We start from the raw sequence: 22,807 nt of genomic DNA on the forward strand, positions 1-22,807 counted from the left end.
ACCAGGCCAAGATATTTTCAATAGAGGGTTGTTTTGTTTTGTTTTGTTTTTAAGCTTCCAAAGACCTCCCAGTCTGTGCCAGTTTCTAGGCTCTGTGACATATCAGTCACCCCAACTTGACAAAGAAAATTTTGGGATACACTATTTTACAGTTTGAATGTTAATGTTAGTTTCACTAGGATCAGTCTCATCCTCGGATAAGTTTATCTTAGGGTAACATTCACTAGAATATATTCTTATCAAATAATAGGTGAGGCTTTTTCGAAATCAGTGCATTAGCAGGAAAAAATATGCTCATGATGTAATGTTAAGGAAAAACCACTATGGAACAGAATGCAGAAATCAGCCCCAAACTGAAGACGAAGGTAAGATGGTAAGACGTACTCTGCATCTCAGCAAGGGTTATCTCTGCAAATGACATCGTGAATGATGTTTATTTTGCTCTTAATAGCTTCTACATTTACAGAATTGTTTATTGTGAACATTTTTTTTTTTAAGATTTTATTTATTTATTTGACAGAGAGAGCGAGAGTGAGAGCAGGAACACAAGCAGGGTGAGTGGGAGAGGGAGAGGGAGAAGCAGGCTTCCTGCCGAGCAGGGAGCCCAATGCGGGGCTCGATCCCAGGATCCTGGGATCATGACCTGAGCCGAAGGCAGATGCTTAACGACTGAGCCACCCAGGCGCCCTATTGTGAACATTTATCAAGTAGAAACAAAACTTGAAAGTTTTCACTTCTTAATAGTAGCAGAATCAAAATGTGTTATCTTTCATCCTGGTAATAGAATCTCCAAAACAATTCAGTTGTTAGAAGAGAGAGTACAATGGATTATCCCCACGGAATAGCTGACCTTTCCTAACCTTTTGATTTCTCTGGGCCTGAGAATGATACTGGTCCACATGTCTGAATTATACCTCTAAATGTAAGATCCTATATAAAAACAAATGAGCTCATTTTTCTCAAAAAAATCAAAGAAGCACACACATGTATACACACACAGACACAGAACTAGAAACAGAGCTGGCTTCTAATAGAGATTAGGAACTGACTGAGAATTTAGGACCATTAAAACTTTGTTTACAACAACCTTCTCCAAGTGAAAAATAATCTAATAAGAAAATCCTTTTATTCTTTTTAATTTTGTCAAAAAGTCTTTCACTCTGTCTTGTGCCTATTCGTCCAAATGAGTGATGCCACTTAACCTTTTTAGAGCACTTTATCTTTATTTCCTCTTTCAGAAGTGTCATTTCACTTTTCTGAGAGCTGATCAACATCCGTCACACATTTGCTCTCAAGTTGAAAATATACACAGGGAGTTTTGAATTTTGTGAACTCTTCTATTATTAAATTTCGTCAATTGTCAGCATTCGTGTTCCATTCTGATGATGAATAGAGGCATTACATTTCAGCATTAAAATGCAGTTAGGGTTGTAATGAGCATCATTAGGGACTCTAATGGAAATCAGAACTGTATGTCATTTTATTCAGGTTGTTTTTTTTTTTTTTAAGTTTGTTTGTGTTTTATACTTTTTTTTTACATGTTTCTACCAAGGAGGTGGGAGTACAGTAGCATTGTGACTGGAGATGTACATATATAAACACCATTCCAAAACATCTATTCCAAAAACATTCTGTCTCTAATTCTATCTAGTTTATTTAGTCTTACCTGCGGCAGTCTTTAAGAGTAGGGTAGTAGTCCTTCATGACATCAATGTTTGCTTCCAAATTCTTTCTTATAAATCAGGTCCCAGCCTTTTGAATATACATTTAAAATAAATATTGGATGTTTGTACACTTAAATATGAGTCGATTAAATTATCTATAATAGAAATGAAAAGAATTGCTTTGAAGTCTGACTCATAAAATAGTGGTTCTTTGATTTTGCCTTAGAAATTAGCATATCTGTCTCTTTGCAGAAGTTAGGGAGATAAATGCTATAACTCTTTTCAATCTCCTGTGTGATACATTGTGTGACCACTGAAATCTTTATGAAAACTTATTAGATGCCCTTTAATAATGTGTAGTTATATACAGATTAGACATAGATTAATATTTATTGTCTCATGCTCATTTTCAAAGTATTAAACTTTTTTTTTTTAAGATTTTATTTATTTATTTGACAGAGAGACACAGCGAGAGAGGGAACACAAGCAGGGGGAGTGGGAGAGGGAGAAGCAGGCTTCCTGCCGAGCAGGGAGCCCAATGAGGGCCTCGATGTGGGGCTCCACCCCAGGGCCCTGGGATCATGACCTGAGCCAAAGGCAGACACTTAATGACTGAGCCACCCAGGCTCCCCAAGAATACTGTTCTTTAAAGGAAAAATAACTTTTCAGAATTGAATCTTTATTCCTTCATTCTGTAATTTTCTGCAAATTTCATGTAAATATAATTTTGAAGCTTTCTGAGATATGTGACGATGATATTTTATTAATCATAAAGATTGGGTGACCCCCTCCTATTTCATAACAAGTTAACTATCATGGTGCTTTTAAAGCACTAAAGAACTTAGACTGACTCTGACGAATTAACCCTAGTCCTCTTAAAAATAGATTTTTGTGGCAATGAAAGAATATAAGAACTCCCAAATGAAATATCAAACACAACTTAGACATTCCAAGTCTTACTGCTGTATAGAGAACAGAGGTGAAAATCAATGTCTGAGAGGGTGCCAAATGCAAATTACCAATGAAAGAGAGACATTGCTCTGGGTATAATAACAAAACTAAGTAAGGTGACATCTGAGAGGTGACAGACTCATGAAGGACACTTTTTAGATTCTGTTTTGAAGTATGGCATCTGATAAAAGTAGTTAAGATAAAATAAGAGATCAAATCTTGATTCCTAATTCACTTACAGTGCGTAATTCAAAATAGATGCAAATATAAGGACAAAGAATATTTCCCCAAATATTCTGAAACACCATAGGGAACCATATATATTTTTCTTGATAATTGAAATTATGATTATTTCCAGCAATATTCAGTATGATATAATCTTTGAATTTGAAACATGACAAGTTTGCAGGGAAAAACAATCCTTAATGAAAAACCAAAAGAAAGTTAATACCAGGTTTTATATTCATTTGATCAATTATATCTTTCTGGTCATTTCAGTAATTAAATTTTTTTTCTTATAGTTTAACTTTACTGAAAACCTGTTATTTGAGTAGCTGTTACAAACACAAATCATTTTTTTAAAATGGTCTAAAATTAAATTTTAGAAATACTATGATTTTTTTAAAAGATTTTATTTATTTATTTATTTGAGAGAGAGAGAGAGAGTGAGAGAGAGAGCGCAAGAGGGGGTAGGGTTAGAGGGAGAAGCAGACTCCCCGCCGAGCAGGGAGCCTGATGTGGGACTCAATCCCGGGACTCCGGGATCATGACCTGAGGTGAAGGCAGTCGCTTAACCAACTGAGCCACCCAGGCGCCCAGAAATACTATGATTTTTCATGGATCTTATCTATTATCACATCCAATAACCGAATAGAATAATATTTTATCTCTATTTTTATGAAGAGAAAAATGTCACACACACACAGACAGACACATACACACACACACACACACACACAGCCATACATTGTTGCTATCATTTTTAGAAGATGCAAAAATTTTAAAAAAGGAAATGCTACAAAGTATCTCTATATAGAAAATTCAGCCTGTGAGTTCTGGGACTACAATGGCTCTTTTCCTGTCACTGAACTCTTTATTTTATCAGAGTTTAACAACTACAAATAATTTTATTTTCCAGGAGACTGACCAATGTTACCTCTCCATGCCATCCTTTTTAACCTTGTCTTTTCTTTCCTTTACTTTCTTTCGTTCTTTCGTTCTTTCTTTTTTAATGCTGAGCAATAGAACAAGCAAGCTCATGTCTTAGTAACAGTGGTTTCACTTCCTGTTTGAATAACCACTTTCTTTTTAGATCCTTTTAAATACACAGTGTGTGACGCATCCACAGGTGATATTAACCAGAAAAGAAAGCAGCCCACAGCTGTTATTTTTATGCACATGCTTTTGGTGCTCATTACTCCATTTATGGAAAAGTTCAGGGAATATGTTATGCCTTAATTAGGAAAGTAGGATGCATGAACATGGCTGGACTAATTCAAATAATTCCAGTGCTTCATGGGTATAGAGATATTTATGTAAACTTTTACTTTAGGGTTTGTTATTGAAAATATGGGAGGGGTTATTTTCAATTAATTATCATCTATCTTAAGTCATTACATTTCTAGTTTTTTTTTTTTTGATAAGTAGTTTCATGCTCACAGTTTGTTATATCTTTTTGGTCCTGAAGATGTGAACTTCTGCTTTTCTTTTCTTCCTTTTTTAAAAGTTTTTTTCTCGTGGACATTTACCAAGATAGTGACATTCTATGTAATTTAGTGAAAGATAAATATTTAATTGATTGAAAAAAGCATGATCAAACTCTGCATGTCACATAATTACAAACCTGATGAAAGCAACTTGAATATATGAAAATAGACTCACACTTCATATTAAAAACAGCCTTCCAAGGGAATAAACAAGTATGAGAATTTCTAAAATAGGAGAAGTTAAATGATGAAGGAGGAGGGTGGACACAAGGAGATTGAATGTAGACAAAAATGCAGAAAGAATATAAGACTTTTCTTGGTCCTGGAGAGAGACTTTTTTAGGTAGAAGGTGAAAGCATGTCACATTACTCCAAGAAATCACTTACAACTTCTCTTTTATTGTTAATCCAACTACTCCAAAAACAACGCGTGTTTATTTCACCCCACCCTGTGGGTTAGACTGCATAACCAAGGCCAATAATTCTATCTTTTGATTTGCACAATGTAGTGAAACTTCCTATTCCCTCATCTGTAACTCTAAAACGGTGAATGAAACAGTGGTTATTTTTATCGCAACAAAAATCACACATGCTTTTTTAGGCTTTCACCAAAAATCTTACTATTGAGTAGAAAAAATACAGTGTGTGTCCAGATTACCCACATTTATGGCTGCATTGGATAAATTAATATAAAGAAAGGTATACACTATTGGACAGAAGAGCTCAAAAATGAAAATTTCATGAAACTTAATTCAATCATATATAGTATAGAAAACACACACACATTTTTAAAAATATTTATTTATTCATTTGAGAAAGTGGGGGCAGGGAGAGAAGAAGAGGAAGAGGAAGACAAGCAGATTTCCTGCTGAGCAGGAAGCATGACTTGGGGCTCCATCCCAGGACCCTGAGATCATGACCTGAGCTGAAATCAAGAGTCGGACACAGGAGCCCCCACACAATTTAAGCAATATAGAAGATATGAAAAAAAAAAATAACAAAACAAACTTTCACAAAGAAGTGTGTTGCCATGCGAAATAACAAATATATACAATGAACTATATGAGGTAAACTTTAGTGCTATAAAAATGTCACGATGGGCAGTAATAATACAGAGAGGGAAATATCGTAAGGATATACAAATATATCAGGAAATATCATTCATTATTATGGACATAAGTCTCATCTGGATGGTGACATTGTGATCACGAAGTACATACATACACACATTATACATACATGGATATGTACGCACATATTTTCATACAGATATAGAGTGTATATACACATACCTACATATATGTAAGTACTTTTATATGAAAGTGTATGTATATGTGTATAGGCATACACACATATCTTCTTCTGTGTCTTGAGTTATATCTACATCCATATCCACATCCATATCCAAAGCGAGTGTTCCCTCTAAGCTTCAGACATACATGCCCAATTCTTACATGAGACACCTTGTTGGATATCTCACAGACATCTCAAACTTAACAGGTCCAAAGCCAAGCCTTTGATTTATTATAGGTCCAACAGATTCCCCTCTATCAGTCTTACATTCTCACTAAATGGCACCACTAGTTACTTGGCTGCTCAAGTCAGAACCTACATATCATGATTCTTTCCTATTTTTAACCCCCTACATATCAACCAACAGCAAGCACTATTGAGGAACTCTTCAAAGCATGTGCCTATTCTCTCCACAGTGAACGTGTCCTCATTTCACTGTTACTGCTGGCCTTACATTTCCTGCATCTATCAATCCATTCTGTACTCTTTAGGGAACGTTAGCAAAAGAGAAAATCAGATCATGTCACTTGTTAAATCACCTCACATAATTCCTATTTCAGTTTTAATAAATCCAACTGCCTTATCTTAACTCAGTCTATCTCCTGAGCTCATCTGTTGCCAGTCTGGTCATCAGAGACTTTTCAGGCCCTTTTTCTTCCTCGAGGTTTCTTTGGCCTTCCATAAGGCTTATATATATATATATATATATATATATATATATATATAAATCTCTGTGCTCAATATGGGTGGGGCTTGAACTCACCACCTTGAGATCAAGAGTCACATGCTCTATGGACTGAGCCAGCCAGGCGCCCCCCCCAATATATATTTTTGAATGAATAGATGGATAGGTGTGGAGGGATGTTCCAAGGATACAGTGAAGACAAAGAAGTAGATGCTGGAAAATCCATCAAATGTTATGTGGTCCACTGAGAATAAAGAGCAAGTAATAGATGTTTAATAGAGAGATAGGAAGGGAGGACTACAATAATGGAAAATTAAATTGGAACTAGAATGTGGAGGGCATTTTGTTTCATGTAAGACAGCATATTATAAAAATAACTGATGCCAGCATGGGGAATATGTTGAAAAGAGCTAAAAATCTGAACATAGTCCATTTAGGAGGCTCTTAGAATCATTCAGATAATTGATGATATTTGTTACTCAGTAAGTACACAAATAGATTTATTCAAGAGATATCAGCCTAATTGAAGTTTCAGAATGTGACAATGCTATTCATTCATTAATTCATGTATTCATTTACTAAATGAAGGTGTTGGCTTAGTTACTTTTCATCTTAAGAACTGCTGTAAGTCTAGATAAGTTCAAGACGTGGATGATCCTTTCAAACCCTGGCCTCTCAGCTCTTTGACCTCAATAAATTTTCCTTTTTCAACATCTGCCATCAACTCCCACATTCATATCCTCTGAGTTGTAATCAATTTAAAATGTTTCAGCTCTGACTTCAGACACTTTCAGATCCCAAGAGACTATTTTCTCAAAAACCAGAGCATCACCTGTCTTTGACTTCTTGGGAACATCTAGTCCATTAACCTCTTGGTGTTTTTCCTGCTTATCAGACACTTTTTCTCTTCAATTCTGTTTTAGAACACCCCTGAACAAATTCTCACATGGGTTTAATATCATTTGACATAAACATATAATGATTTTCCCCTCTCATTCAAATGAAGTTAACTGACTGTGATTATTATCAATTGTTTTTAAACTCCAACATATATGACTTTCTTTGTTGAAAAAAAAATCTATGGGAAATATCTTAGTTCTTTAAACCACAGTATCTCAACTTCCCCACTTTTCAAGTTGCTATAAAATAAACACAAGGGAGAATATATCTTATCATTCTAAGGAAGTAAAAAAAAATGACAAGATATCACCTGGAGCCACATATTATACAATGGGGGAAACTATAAAATGGATGTAAGCACTCTACCTACTTCTGGTTACACAGGTCTAACAGCTTGCACAGAATTAGCTGAAAGGCTTGGGAGGAGAACTGCCATGTAACCACATGGTTGATACATTCACGCCAATTCTGGGCCTAGAAACATTCAGAAACTTGGAGAATCCCATCTTTATGGAAAGTACTAGAGTCAGTGCTAACACCTCGGTATTATAGAACTATGCATTCAATAGGGAACAAAGGAAGCTGAAGACACAAGATTTTTGTCATCCATTGCTCTCTAATTCCTTATTCATTTCATACAAGAAGAAATCAAGCACATTTTATTTCCAGAGGAGAACAGTTTCTAATTTTTTAGATCCTATAACAATATATTATTGAATTATGCTTATATTAAGTTGTCCATAAATTCATTTATTTAGTCAATGTGTTAAATCCCTGTATCTATTAGTCCATCCTTCCTATAAGGCTAAAACCTCATTTCTAGAGGATTGCCTACTTTCATTTTGTCCACACTCATGTCTGAATCGCCAAGGATTACTAAAGATGATCACTCAACAACACATCTGTACAGTTATCCTCATTATATTTAACAGAGACCATTAAACTGCTCAGTAATTCCACAAGATTTCTCTACATTGGTTTACTCTCTCAGTTTCTGTGCTTTTTAAAAATATTTTCTCTTTCAAATATCTGACCCAACCACTTTATCTTTATTTTTTTGCAAGTTATTGTGCTTCCTAATTTAGAGAGAAAATAAAGGACCTCCATTTTAAACTACCTCAACCACCTGCCAAATATATATATATTCAAATTTCCTGTTGTGGTATCTGAATTGGATATTTAAAAAAATCAAAATCCATCAAAGAAAGGAATTGATTACTTCTGATAGTCATTGCCCCGTAAAGACCACTCTTGTTCAGCAGATACTTTGTGACAGTTCACCTTAGAAACTACTTGTTTGCATATGCAATTAACCCTTGAACAGTGCAAGGGGTAGGGGTGAAGACAGTAGAAAATTCAGATGTAAATTTTGACTCAAAAGCTTAACCATTAAGAGCCTACTGTTGACTAGAAGCCTTACTGATAAACAGTTGATTAACACACATGTATATGTATTATTTACTGTATTCTTACAATAAAATAAGCTAGGGAAAAGAAAATGTTATGAAAGTAAAGACAATACATTTACTGTACTGTCTTGTAAAAATTTTTCATATCAAGTGGATCCATGCAGTTCAAACCTGTGTTGTTCAAGGGTCATCTGTATGTGTGTATATATATAAATATATATATATGGATATATAGATGCATCCCAACTCAATTGCTCAGAGAGATGAGGTCACATAGTAGAGTATAAGCTTTCTATGCAGTTTTTTTTTTTTAAGATTTTTATTTTTAAGTAATCTCTACCCTCAAAATGGGGCTCTAATTTACAACCCCGAGATCAAGAGTCGTGCTCTACTGACTGAGCCAGCCAGTCGCCTCTCCTGTGCAGTTTTATGGAGACATTAGGTACATGAATTATGCGGATGGATAAGAAATATTCAAATGCCACTTTCCACAGTAGCTGCATGATATTGAGCAATTGACTTGCTTGTTATAAGTTTTAGGTTTTGTAAATGGTGATCATAGATACTACCTTACAGTTTTGTCATGAGGATATGCTGAATTCACACAAAGTATCTTATAAATGTGTGGCAGAGTTTGTCCTCACTAAATCATAGAAATTATTTCAAATATTGTTATTCATGTGCATATGACTTCCTATAGTTCAGTTCTAGGTAGACCAGTCTTTCTCCAAAAGACAGGGTGGTGTGAAAGGTACAAAGAGAAGTCATAGAAATCTAGTTAATAGAGTAATACAAAGACCAAAGTATTTTAAAAATAATTGGGATGGGGGGAGGGAGGTTGATCAAAGTTGTCAAACCTTCCCAGGACTAGTTAGCATAACTTGTCAAAACAAGTATTTCTACAGGGTCATGAATGATATTGCATCCTATAAGAAAGGTGAGAGAGGTAAGCTTTATCCTTAAAGAGATCACATTTAAATAATGTGTATTATTCTTCTCAAAGCAACTTTATCCCAATATGTTAGTTACATCTCTGTTTATCAATTAATATCAACCAAGTGGTTTTCATCTTAAATTCTTGTTTTTTCTCTTTAATACAATTTGTGAAGATGCTTAATTACATTTTAGAAATTAAGATTAATAATAAAGTACGCTGAGACTTTTTGTAAACACTAATCTCAAATTTCATAAATCCCACATTTGGAATTTGATTGATCTAATATCTTTTTGGCATTCTGTTCATCTGGTTTCCCCTAAGACTTTAATGGGAAACAAGGCCAACTTCTAATTTGGACAAGCTAATACTCATTGGATTTAGATAATATCCTTCCCAAAATTTGTATCACAAATTTTAAATATATATATATATAAAATATCTAGTTATCATAGATAATAAGTTTAGCTTGCTCATTGTTATTTTTTCTAAGTGTGGTTTGTCTTGGAATAAGATAAAAAGCTGGAGAATTTGTACTTCAAATTAATGAAGGAAAAAATTTAAGAATAATTTTCAGATGTTTCTTTTGATATAGATTTATAATTCCTAATTAGTTTATCCAGTATCCAAAAAATATATAGGCTTCTTTATAAACAGACTGAAATATAAAGAGAAAAACAATTGTCAAATAATTTTTTTCTTTTTTTAAAGAGAGGGAGGATATGAGGGGCAGAGAAAGATAAGGAGAGAGAATCCTAAGTAGGCTCCATGCCCAGCAAGGAGCCCAACACAGTGGTGAGCCGGGGGGGGCTCAATCTCACAACCCTGAGATCATGACCTGAGATGAAATCAAGAGATGAAAGCCTAACCTGAGCTGCCCAGGGGCCCCTGTCAGAAAAACTTTTATTCCATATCTAAAAGTAAGAACAGTGATATATCTTTAGTAAAGATAAATATCCATCCATATTTTTTCTTCATTTTTCAGGTTATATTATTTGTTTACTGACTGGAATGAGAAGATTTTATACTCATTTTGTGTCTGAAACAATATTAAGTTTTTTTTCTTAATTCTATTTATTTATTTGAGAGAGAGAATGAGATAGAGAGAGCATGAGAGTGGGGAGGGTCAGAGGGAGAAGCAGACTCCCTGCTGAGCAGGGAGCCCGATGTGGGACTCGATCGCAGGACTCCAGGATCATGACCTGAGCCGAAGGCAGTCGCTTTAACCAACTGAGCCACCCAGGCGCCCCTGAAACAATATTAAGTTTTAACACAAAGCATTTGAAAATTAGTACACAATTTCCTTACTAAAAATATGCACAGTACATTTTTATTATGATTCAAACTTTGGCATTTGTTGAGATTCTGCTTTGTGACCTAACATATGGTCAATATTGGCAAATGTTTTATATCATTGTTGACATATATGTTAAATCTTTATTTTAATTCTCTTTGCATTATTATTTCTTATGAAGTACATGTTAATTTAGATTTACCCATGTATTTACCTTTCCCATTTCTCCTCAGCATATGGTGTCCTGAGTTGCCCTATCTTGCTCCTTTATTTTATGTTGGCAGCACTGTATTAAGACATAAAAATGAGAACTAAGAGTTCAAGAGGAGATGAGATTCAAGAGAGTGCTATTAATAATGAATCTTTCCCCTCTGAGGCCCTAGAATCTCAATTTTGTCCCCTCAATCCAGCAAGTCTATTAAAAGCTCTTCTTAGCTTCTTAGAGTTTCTCACACAGCCTTTGTTTCAACAGATAACTTGTTTTATAGTTGGAAGTTACCCTAAAACATAAGCTCACCTCTCTGGGCCTTTCTCCCTTCCTGGACCTCGGTTCACAAGTCCTCACAGCATTGGTTGCTTGCTCACGCCTTCAAACAGAGTCTTCAGGAAGATAAATTAAACATTTTGTCCAGCTTGTCTAGTTGTTAAATGAGAAAAGACTGGTTTGAAACACCTACTCCATCATTACCAGACATAAAACCTAAAGGTAATTTTTAAACATGAACCAATTAACATTGTGTTGGAAATGCATCACCCCAGACTTTTTATTTATTTTTTTCCAAATAGGTTACATATCATCTGTGGATATATGTTACTTTTGATAAAGTGATTCAAGCTTTACCATTAATTTTATTTCTAATTTTTTTTTGATGAAAATTTTAAGAACTGTTTCAAATATAAAATTGGATAGTACTGGGCTGATATGTTTTTTACAGTGATGTCACTTAATTACTTTTATAACACAGAATTTTATAGTGAAAATAAAAGAGTAATATGTCCTAAAAACAGTTTTCATGATTTACCATCTGTCAACTTAATAAAGTTTAAAAATTTAAATAAATCAATTTTGTTGAAATTTAAGGATTACAACCCTCTTGAATGATAATACAATTTGTTACCCAGCCATTAATTTTCACAGCAGCATCAGCAATGTTTGTAATTGTCTCTTTGCTTGGTGTCTTGAACGTTTTTATGCATTAGGACAATGAACCATATTAACGATATGGAATACATAATGGTTTGCCTTTCTTTTATAAAGGGAAAAAGAAGGATTGTGTCAGGGCAAATGGGAAAGTACAACTAATATTATAAACTTTTAGGCAGGTCAATTTAGAAAAGAATACATATGAAAATTGAGAATCTGGAACTAAATACTTGAAAAAACTATCCATGGCTGATATTCCACAGAAAATTTTCATGCACTCCCTTGAATAATGGTTACCTGATTTTGAAGAAAACTGACATGTCTCAACACCCTGGAATGTAAGTAGCTCCAACCCAGGTTAGTCATTTTTGCCTCAAGATATAAAAAATAGTGCTGGCTAGGCCTAAATGTCTTTGAAACAGGGAGAATTTCTAAGATTTTTCTTTGTCATGCACTTCCTATCTTAAGCCACTCAATTCATAAATATATTCATATGATATATCATTAAGTATAGCCTTACTATTATAACTTTTTCTGGCTTGCATTTACAACTTTTATGTTTATTATACTTAATGCCTGATGCACAACTATTATCCTGTGAGGGCTGATTTACAATATATTCAACAATTTGTTAAATATTGTTTCTTTTTCCCTTGTATTCCTCCCTTTCTCCCTCCCTCCTTTCTTTCTCTCTTTTTCTTTCTTTCCCTCCCTCTCATTCTTTCTTTCCTCCCCCTTTTCCTTCCTTCCTTCCTTCCTCCTTCCCTTCCTTCCATTTGTTTCTCTTTTAAAGTGTGTTATTGATTCTGTATTTAAAAAATCAATAAGACATGGACAATTTTTGCTTCACTCTTGCTTTGGATCCTGTTAAGTCAATCTTATGTTTCTCTTTCTCTTGCTTCCTCATCTTCCCCCCATCCTCAGATCTGTTTTGGTGAGTGAGCAATTTCTATAGGAACTTCCTAGTAAGGATATATTGGAGAGAAACTTTTTAAAACCTTCCATATCTGTGTGTGTGCATGTGTGTATCTATCTATTTATCTACCTATCTATCTACCTATCTACCTATCTATCTATCTATCTATCTATTCATCTTTACATAGATTAAAGATCTGTCTTTAAGATCTGTCAGATTATAGATCTGTTTTCAAGATATGTATAGGTGTATATATATTTATATATGTACATAGATTATAGATATATATGTATGTGTATATATATATATAAAAGATCGATGCCATTCTTCTTCTTGATTCGTTTTGACATTTGTTTTTGTTTTTCTTCCCTTTTTTCCTTCCTTCCTTCCTTCCCTTATCTCGCTCTCTTTCTCTTTCTTTCTTCTTTTTATTTTTTTACTTTTCTGTTCTGTAAATTTTGAGGATCGTATCTTTATTCCAGGGTTTTAATTTCATAATGATGTGTAATGTGCCTTTGGGGTGAGCCATTGGTATTTACTGATCTTCTCACTCTGGGTTCTTTGACATAAAAAATGCACCTTAAAGTCCTGGGAAATTTTCTTGAATTATTTCTTTGATCATTTTCCTCTCCATTTTTGTGCTTTGTTTTTGTTTTAAACTTCTGTTAGTTAGAAATTGCAAATTTTTAGAAGTCATTCTTTTATTTTCTTATCTTTTCTCTCCTTTTCTCATCTATTTTCCATTTGTTTTATGTCTCTGGTGATTCCTGAATTTTCTTTTTGAATTGTTCTAATGAATTTTGTTAAAATTTCCCTATAATATTTTTTTTCAGTTTCATCTTCAGAACTAGAAAGTTGTTTTTTATTTTATGGTATCTTGTTCATATATTATAGATGCAATGTGGTCTGTTAGCTCTCTGAAGATGATATCTATATATATAAACATAAATGTATATAAACATTCTCTTTTTTATAATATTTACATTATAAATGTATATACAAATCATATGTGTGTGTATTCCATATATGGAATTCCACTATGATACACGTGATTGTGTGTGTGCATGTATGTGTATATATGTACTCTATTAGCTATAAACTATAGTTTTTGCTAGATGGCGTATTTCTGCTTCTTCTGCTTATTTTTGTTCCTTTGTTTATTTCTTTCATTCTTGAATTCATGTTAAAAAAACAACTTTCTGGTGAGTTTTTCAATATAACTTGGACCTTTATGTACATGGATAAGACTGGATAAAAACAGGGCTTCCTTTTAGGCAATCTCTTGGGCATACGATAATTTCTGAGATAGAGCATGAAAATTTATCCTAGATTGGACAGTGGTAATTGCCTGAATATTTTGGGAGTGAGTAGGAATTCTAGAATAGACTATATAGATTCTTAACTAACTGTCCCATTTTTAGCTCTACCATTTACCCCTGACTCTTGAGGTATTGATCACTCCAATAATTGAAACTTTCTAGATTTTCACAGTGCAGTTCAGTTTGATTCTTTCTGGCATCCCTTTTAGCATTCAGGTTTCAATGTTCCCTGTACTTCTGTATAAGTTACCGGTCTAAACTGCTTTACTCTTCTATAATTAAACTGACCTCTCTCGTTTGCTGTCATCCCCTCTCCTGTTCTCTTTGTCTTTTTTGGCTTTAAAATTGTATGCCTTATGGGCAAATATACTGGAGTTTCATAAAGGAAAAAAAGTAAACATGTTTCTGATTTCACTCTATTTGTGTATCGGGAGAATTACAGTTGATTTCAAGATCAAGGGTATTTATCTGCTATTGATGTGAGGAGTAAACATTTCATTTTTCAAAATATAAAGAAGCAAATTTTGAACAAATTTATCCTGCTTCACCCTCAGGATATCATATTAACAAACTGCTTAAATGATGCACCATAGTATAAAGAGATTGAGAAATAGGATCTATACACTTATTTGAAGTAAAAATTCTAGTTGATCATAAAGAGTGTTTCTCAATTTTTAGTATGTATTTGCAAAACCATGTTTTGAGAAGAATATAAGAATACATTGAATAGATTTTGAAAAAAAAATAACATATCTCTTTTGCTACTCTTTTTCTCAAATCGTTTCACTGCTTTCTTCAAAGTTCTGTATTGTGTCTTCCTTTTCTTGCTCTCTTTTTTCCTTAGCAATCTCAGTCATTTCCACAATTGACCAATTACTAATATGCAAATAGCATTCAAATGAAAATTTCTGGTCCTGTTCCATTCTCTGAGCAGGATAACTACATTCCCCAAATCCTATTTCTCACTGGATACTTGGATTCTAATATTTTTCATCAACTTATATTAGAAAATGCTGTTTTTGTCACAACTTGGATATGATTATAAATAATGAGACACTTTTTTCTGTGTCTCATAAATGATCTCTGAATTTACTCCCAAAAAGGGAAACTTCATTTTTCTGCTTCCAGAATTCCAGATAGAATAGACATAATTTTTCTTTATTCCTACTAACAAGTATAACCAAAGTGTAACTAAACAAATATGATGGTGGTACATAAAGCAAACATTAGAGGACTGAAAGGTGGAGAGAAGACTGATGGGCTAGAGCCAAGAGGGTGGAGGAAATGAAATGGTGGTGAATTCCCTAGGTTTAATTTTTGCCTCATATATCTCAGGCTTGAAGCTAGCAACCCCAAAATGCCAGCAGATGCAGACAGAATGATTAAACAAAAGCCTCTCTCTTCAGCCAACAGACCATGAAAGCGGCATCCTAACAAAACAAAAACTTTTAGATAATTATTCCACTATGCTCCACAGTAAACCCCTACGCATGCCAGGCAAGGCAAAGTGGGAATCATAGACATCCCCTGTTGCCAAGTTGTGACCAGTCACCCCTAATGCCCCAATATGGTATCACAAAAGGCCAAGTAGGGTGCCTGGACTTCTATCCCCAACCAGTGAAGATAAGGCACTCTTTCCCTCATCACTGGGATAACAAAAGAAGGCTGGAGGAAGCCTAGTGGAGAGACAAGTCTTTAATCACAGCCCAATTATAAAGACGCCATCATCATCATCATCACTTCCCCATGGTATCAGTGGAAAACATGTAGAGAGCAATAACAAGGCACTTCTTCTCCTCAGAGAAATATCAGTGGAGGTATAGTGGAGGAGCCAGAATTTTACCTCTAGCTAGCAGTGACAAGCCCACTACTTAAGGTGTCAAAGGTGGCAGATGAGAAGGTGAATTTTTATACCATATGACAGTGAAAAGGTGAACCATTCCTCACCCTGCTGGAGCAATTCAGCCAAAATATAACATTTAAATAAAATCCAGAATATCATAATATAATATATAAAGTATGGAGATTTCAACAGAAAATCACTTATACCAAGAACCAGAAAGGTTTAAAACCAAATGAAAAAAGGTAACCAGTAGATGCCAAATGAGGATGACAGACATAATAGAATTATCTGACATATTTTTAAACAACCGTCATAAAAATGCTTCAATGAGCAATTATAAACACATTTAAAACAAACACAAAAATCTAATCTCAGTAAAAAATAGAAAGCATCAACAACAAAATAAAAGATGTAAAGAAGAACCAAATGAAATTTTAGAACTAAAACATAACAAAAATTGATACAAGAAATTCAAAAGATGGGGTCAATAAAATAGAAAGGACAGAAGGACAGATGAAATAATGAGGTGTAAGATAGAACAATAGAAATTGCCATTTGAATATCAGAGACAAAATATTCTGGAAAAAAAAAAGCCTCAGGGACCTCTGTGACTATGAGATCTCACATTACTGTCACTGTAGTCACGGAGGGAGAGGAGAGAGAGGAAAGGAATAAAAATTACATGACCAGACTCTCAATGCAGGAAAAAAGCATTTGATACCCATTCAATGCCTATTCATAAGAAAAAGTCTCAGAAAAATAGGAAAAGAGAGAAACTAACTCATCTTGATAAAGAAAATCTACCAAAAAATCCTGTACTTATCATTATACATAATGATGAAAGGCTGGATGTCTTTTCCCTAAGATCGAGAAAAAGGCAAGAACATCTGCTCTCACCACCCTTAATTAACATAAAAATGAAAGATTTTGCCCATGCGGTAATGCAAGAAACAGAAAATAAAAAGCATAAGTATAGGAAAGGAAGAAACAAAACTCTCTAATGCAGATGACATGATTGTGCCTATAGGAAATACTAAGAAATCTATAAATTAACTCATGGAACTTACAAGCAAGTTCAGAAACTTTGAAGGATAGAAGACAAATGTTCAAAAATCAATTATATTTCTATATATTAACAATTAGCATGTGGACTCTAAAATTAAAGATGTACCACAATTGCTCAAAAAAATTGAATGCTTAGGTATAACTAACAAAAAACATATAGAACTTTTATGCTGAAAACTAGACACCACTGAGGAAAGAAAGAAAAATGATATAAATACATGCAGAGAAACACATGCTCATGCATTGCAAGACTCAACATAGTAAAAATGGCAGCTCTCTTTAAATTAATACATAAATGTGACATAAGAAATGTATATTTCAGCCCTATCCCTATTAGGATTTTGTGTTGAGGGCTCTTTGTATGGATACAATCATTCTACATGTATGTAAGTGTGAGGTGGAAGCATTGGGGCCTGTTTTATATTGTATAGACATGGAGTGAATATTGTTACATGTTTTTCACCTTGATAGATCACAGAGCAAGAAAAAATACAATAATCTGAACTTCGAGTCCCTTGTGCTAGTGATTAACAGTGAAAAATATTTGTTAAAATGTCTAGTTTCTACTTTCACTTCAGATATTTACCAATCCCTCTTAATAAGTTCTGGGTTATGATATACACACAGATCACAATTGAGAGAACGTCCCTGACCTTAAAGCAAGGATGGTGGGGGATAGATGCAATTTAACTAAAGTTTGGGACAAATGTTGGGAACTGGATGAAATTTTTGTTGTTGTTGTTGCTGTCTTCAATCCCAAGTTTTTCCTAAATATTTTATGTGTTGCACTGAATTTTCCAGATAATTACCTCTATTCTCTACAGGATAGTTACTATGGACTTGGCCCTGTATTTGTTGATTTTACCTACCTTGCTTTGCATGCTTATAAAGAAGTCATTGTGACCACTGAAGCATTAATGGCCCACAGGTAATGATTCATTTATATTACCCAGTGAGAAGACACTGCTCTATACCAGTAAACAAGGTGCCCACCCACACTCAGCAGCACTTGGCAACTTGAGTAGTCAAAGCAATAGCTAGCAGTTGTGCATAAAAAACTAATTAAAAAATGTACCAAGTTCATTTCTGAAAACTATTACAGATTCAAGGCTGATTAAATTGTATGTTTTTTTCCTAGTAGCTTTAGGAAAGAATTTGTTGAAGTTGAACTAAGTGAAAAACACAATCGTTCCTATTTAGTGTGGTCAAGCTCTAATTTGCAACTAGGATTTCAAGGAAACAAGACCCTAATTGGTGGGTCCATAATACATCATAGTTAGCCACTCCAGAGTATGGTTGTAGAGGGTTGAGGCAACAGAATTTTTAAAAAAGAAGATTATTACAGTCATGATTTAAATGAAAATAAAGAATTTAAAACTTTTACTGTGTGTCTGCCTGGTTTTTAATGCTAGAACACCAAAAATGAATTATTTGTGAGCATAACTTATGAAAGGGAAATATAAAACCAAAAATTAACGATATACATATTCTTTCCTTTTTTATGAATCAAGCACTCTTGCATCAGGTTTATACAATGCCAGTCTTAACTACCTTCATTCTTATGATGAATGTATCTTTTTCCATTCAGTTATATTAAATGTATGTTTTCATTTTTTTTTCCCAAAAACTTAAGAAGAGAGTCACAGAGGCAGTATGTGGGCTTTTCCTGTTATGACCCCATTTCCAAAAAGATTGGTGGTCATTTTTTAGTTTATAGTTGGTCTTTTTTCATTGTATATACCAGGAGAATTTAGCTGACCACGATTTACTTGCATAGCAAACCCTGACATAGATCATGGAACACATAATGGTCTCCCCTTTTTGATGATGGTCCCATATTTTTACAAAGAAAAATGAAAAATCTAGACTACTTTTACTTGTTAAAATCATTGATGAAATGAGGTCAATTGAGACTATTGAATTACTTTCTAAATATGAGAGAGAAAATATTAAAAATACATCTTTGCTACATACACACTTGAACCTTATAAAATTGTGAATGGACTAAAAAGAATTAAAGGGTTTAATTAAATAATTAAACATGTAACTTTAGAATATTCTGAGGGCTACTGTAATTATGACTTTCACATGTTTTAATACATGGAGCAATGAACAGACTATTTTGAAATTGACTTAGGGAGATGGGATATCCTTGGGGTCTAAGATCTTTAGGTCCAATGCCTTCAGTGGACATTTCCAGACACTTTTGGTAATCAGTTGGTACCCAAATCTATATCACCACAGCCGAGCAGTACATATATAGTTTGGCAAAAGATAACAATGACTCTTGCTTCTCCTTTTTCTATAATAGACCTTATTTATTATTTATCTAAAATACATAAAATGAAAGGAAAAGCTAATCTCATTTAATTTCTATCCAATCCTGCAACCCATTTTTATTGGCTCAGGTTATGGGTACATATAATATCTGAAGACATATATAAATATTAAGCATTTTCCTGGGTTCACGAAAAGTCAACAAAATAGTTTACATCAGCTAGGAAAATTAAATTATGACTTCACATTAAAAGGTGATATTTCCTTTGTTCCAGAGAGACTATAAAATTCTATACTATAGTGACAATCAATCTCAACTTCAGACATGGAATTTTGCTGCTTCAGTTCTTTTCAGACTGTGTCATTAGTTGAAATAACTCCCCAAGGCTTATTTACACTTTAAAGATTTTTTTCAATGCTTAAAAAGAACGTTTTCTAATAAAATTCCTTACCCTGAAAGCTAAAGTAATCAGCGTATCTAAATTTGTTTTGACTACATCCATTATTTAAAGCACTATTACCCAGAATTCCCGACTGGCAATGGGAATTTTTAGCATTGCAAGCTGACTCTGTCTTGAATTTAAAACCTACTGTGGCACTGCTTATATTGTAGTCACGGCATCAGCTAAAGGATTCTGAAAACACTTAGCAGTATCATTTTGCCAGAGTCCTTTCCTATATTGTGATCAGACATTATAGTCTAAGTTTAAACGGACAAGAGTAGTGTTAATGGGCAATATATATATATAATATATATAATATATATATATTATATATTATATAATATATAATATATATTATATATAATATATAATATATATTATATATAATATAATATATAATATATATATATTATATATATTATATATTATATATATTATATATATTAGGGTTTCAATGATTCTCATTTTACTGACATTTTCATATAATGCGTGTCCTACTTTTGACTCTGTCATTGACTCCTATACCACACATAGAAAAGAGATACCCTATCTAGAAAATTAGACATAGCATTTTCAAATTTGGGTTCGATAACTTGTTGATTCTTCATGTATAATTTATTATTTTACATACTTTATTTTAAATGAGGAGAGTTGGATTTAGCAGAATCATGAGAGCGTGAATTTGTCCTTCTCATAATTACATTTCACGGTATTGAATTAGTAATCTTTAAAAATGATAGCTTTTATTATATGTTATGCCAGAAAAGCAAAATAGTTTTAAATATGAAACAGAAAAACTACTTAAAATATGCCCAACACAATATCTAGCATTGGGTGAAGAGCAGTTACCACCTTCCTGTAAACCCTTTTACAAATATGGGCACATGGGGGGAAAGAAAAAAAATGGGCCAGTAGAGCTGGTCTGTGTTAATTGTCAGGCCACATCTGTGATTTTTCTACCCATACCTTATAACTCAATAAAACTCTGGTGTTTGAGCTTTTTTATTCTATAATTATGGAAGTTTTTTACCTATGTATGCACTTACTCATTGTCTCCCGCTTCTTTTGTAAATTGTGCAGCGTTCCTCAATGCTTCGTGGCAGGAATTAATTGATGTGTTATGATATTCTTTAATTGTCATCCATAAGAAACAATATGAAATAATTTCAGATAGAGCCTGTCTTTGTGTTAAGTTATTCAATATCTAAATTAAGAAATGTCTTTGAGCATTCCTGAGACCTTTTAATTAAATGACCTTCCAACCTGTCCCCAGCTTCCTTATTTAAAGATCAAACCCAGTGCTCGCTTCGGCAGCACATATACTAAAGATCAAACCCATGATGTTGAAAAAAGGCTTAAAACAAAATGTTATTCAATTTCTTACCTTTTCTTCATCATCCCTACTTATTAAATAATTTTAGCACTATACTTCATCTAGTCTTAGGAGTGCACATCATTTAATCACAACATATCAAACTCTTTAATTAAATTTATTGACAAGACACATGAACTTGATCCCACTGGTGAATAGAGATCAAAGCTCTGACATCTTACAACTGCACTAATTTTCAGAATACTCGGGTAACTTCTCTGCAGTTATGAAGTGAGGTTCTTTGTATTTTATAGGTCGGTTAAATTGTCATAGGTGAAAAGAATTGAATTAGACTCATTTACCATTCTTCGTTCAGATAGCTGAATATTAGTACTGGAAATGGAATAACATGTTGATTAAATAATTTGCAAATCAACTTAAACATTGATAAAAAGTAATGTCAAATATGCAAAAGGGGATACAGAATCCTGATCTGATAATAGGAGATGAAGTAAGATGTGATAACAAATAGCATAAGTGGTAAAATTAACACTGCCAGGTGTCAGCTCCTGCTATAGGCGGAATGTGTTCCCCCCAAATTCATATGTTGAAACCTAACCCACAATGCAATGATATTAGGAGGGGGAACCTTTGGGAGGCAATTAAGTCATGAGGGCATGATCCCCATGAGTGAGATAAGTACCCTTATAAAAAAGACCCTAAGGAGCTCTCCTTGTCCCTTCTGCCTCATGGGGACCCAGCTAGAGGATGGCCATCTATGAATCAGGAAGTTGGCTTCCACCAGACATCTAATCTGCCTGCATCTTGCTCTTGGGCTTCTTAGACTCCAGAACTAGTTGTCTGAGTCTATGGTATTTCTGTTACAGGGGACAGAATGAACTAAGACAGCTTTTCTGTAGCTATTTTCAACAGGTACATGTTGAATTGCCTGTTACTCTGGAGGCTGGTCTTTAAGTGTTAAAATTTTCAAAGTTGTTCATATAATCCCTGCTAAAACCCTCATTGTATTACTATGCTTTGTCACAGGAAGGAGATAATTCAGCACAGACAATAAAATAGGAGATATCCAATTATTACGTTGGCCTTTAGCCAGACTTTTGTCCATTGTGTGCTTTACAAGAAAAATAATAGCATTTGTTTTCTTGCTGACATGGTAATATCTGTTTAACTGACCTAGAAAAGAGGAAAGACATCTGTGTCTCTGAAACTTGATAATTTTGTCATTCACTAAGTTACTGTGATCAGTATGAGATTTTTGAATAATTTATAGAGTCTCTCATTGTCATTCCCTTAAAATAATGGTTTTGGTTCAGTGTAGGTGTGATGCTAAGTTATTTGTTTTCATTTGAAAAGCTTAGTTGAACTCTTAAAGCATTAATTAGTATTTTATCAAAATGCACAATTGGAGAGGTTGGGACCAGATATTAGCAGCCACTTAGTTATTTTAATTTCTTCATGTATCCTTGGATTGTGACTTAAATCCTTTCTATTGCAGTTGAAACATTTGATAACGGGACTATGATCCAGAAGCCCTAAATAACGTATATTACACTTGAATCTAGAATTTGGCCTTATTTTTACATAATTATTCACACACGGGGCAAAGTAAAATCAAGAAAAGTTTTAAAACTT

General features: G+C 33.8%; 1 pseudogene; it reads left to right on the top strand.

Moving 5' to 3' along the window:
* Positions 1-323: 323 nt before the first annotated feature.
* Positions 324-22,807, top strand: part of LOC110571262 — a 159,554-nt pseudogene continuing 137,070 nt past the window's right edge.

The sequence above is a fragment of the Neomonachus schauinslandi genome, chromosome 2 (genome assembly GCF_002201575.2).
Source record: "Neomonachus schauinslandi chromosome 2, ASM220157v2, whole genome shotgun sequence".
Lineage (NCBI taxonomy): Eukaryota > Metazoa > Chordata > Mammalia > Carnivora > Phocidae > Neomonachus > Neomonachus schauinslandi.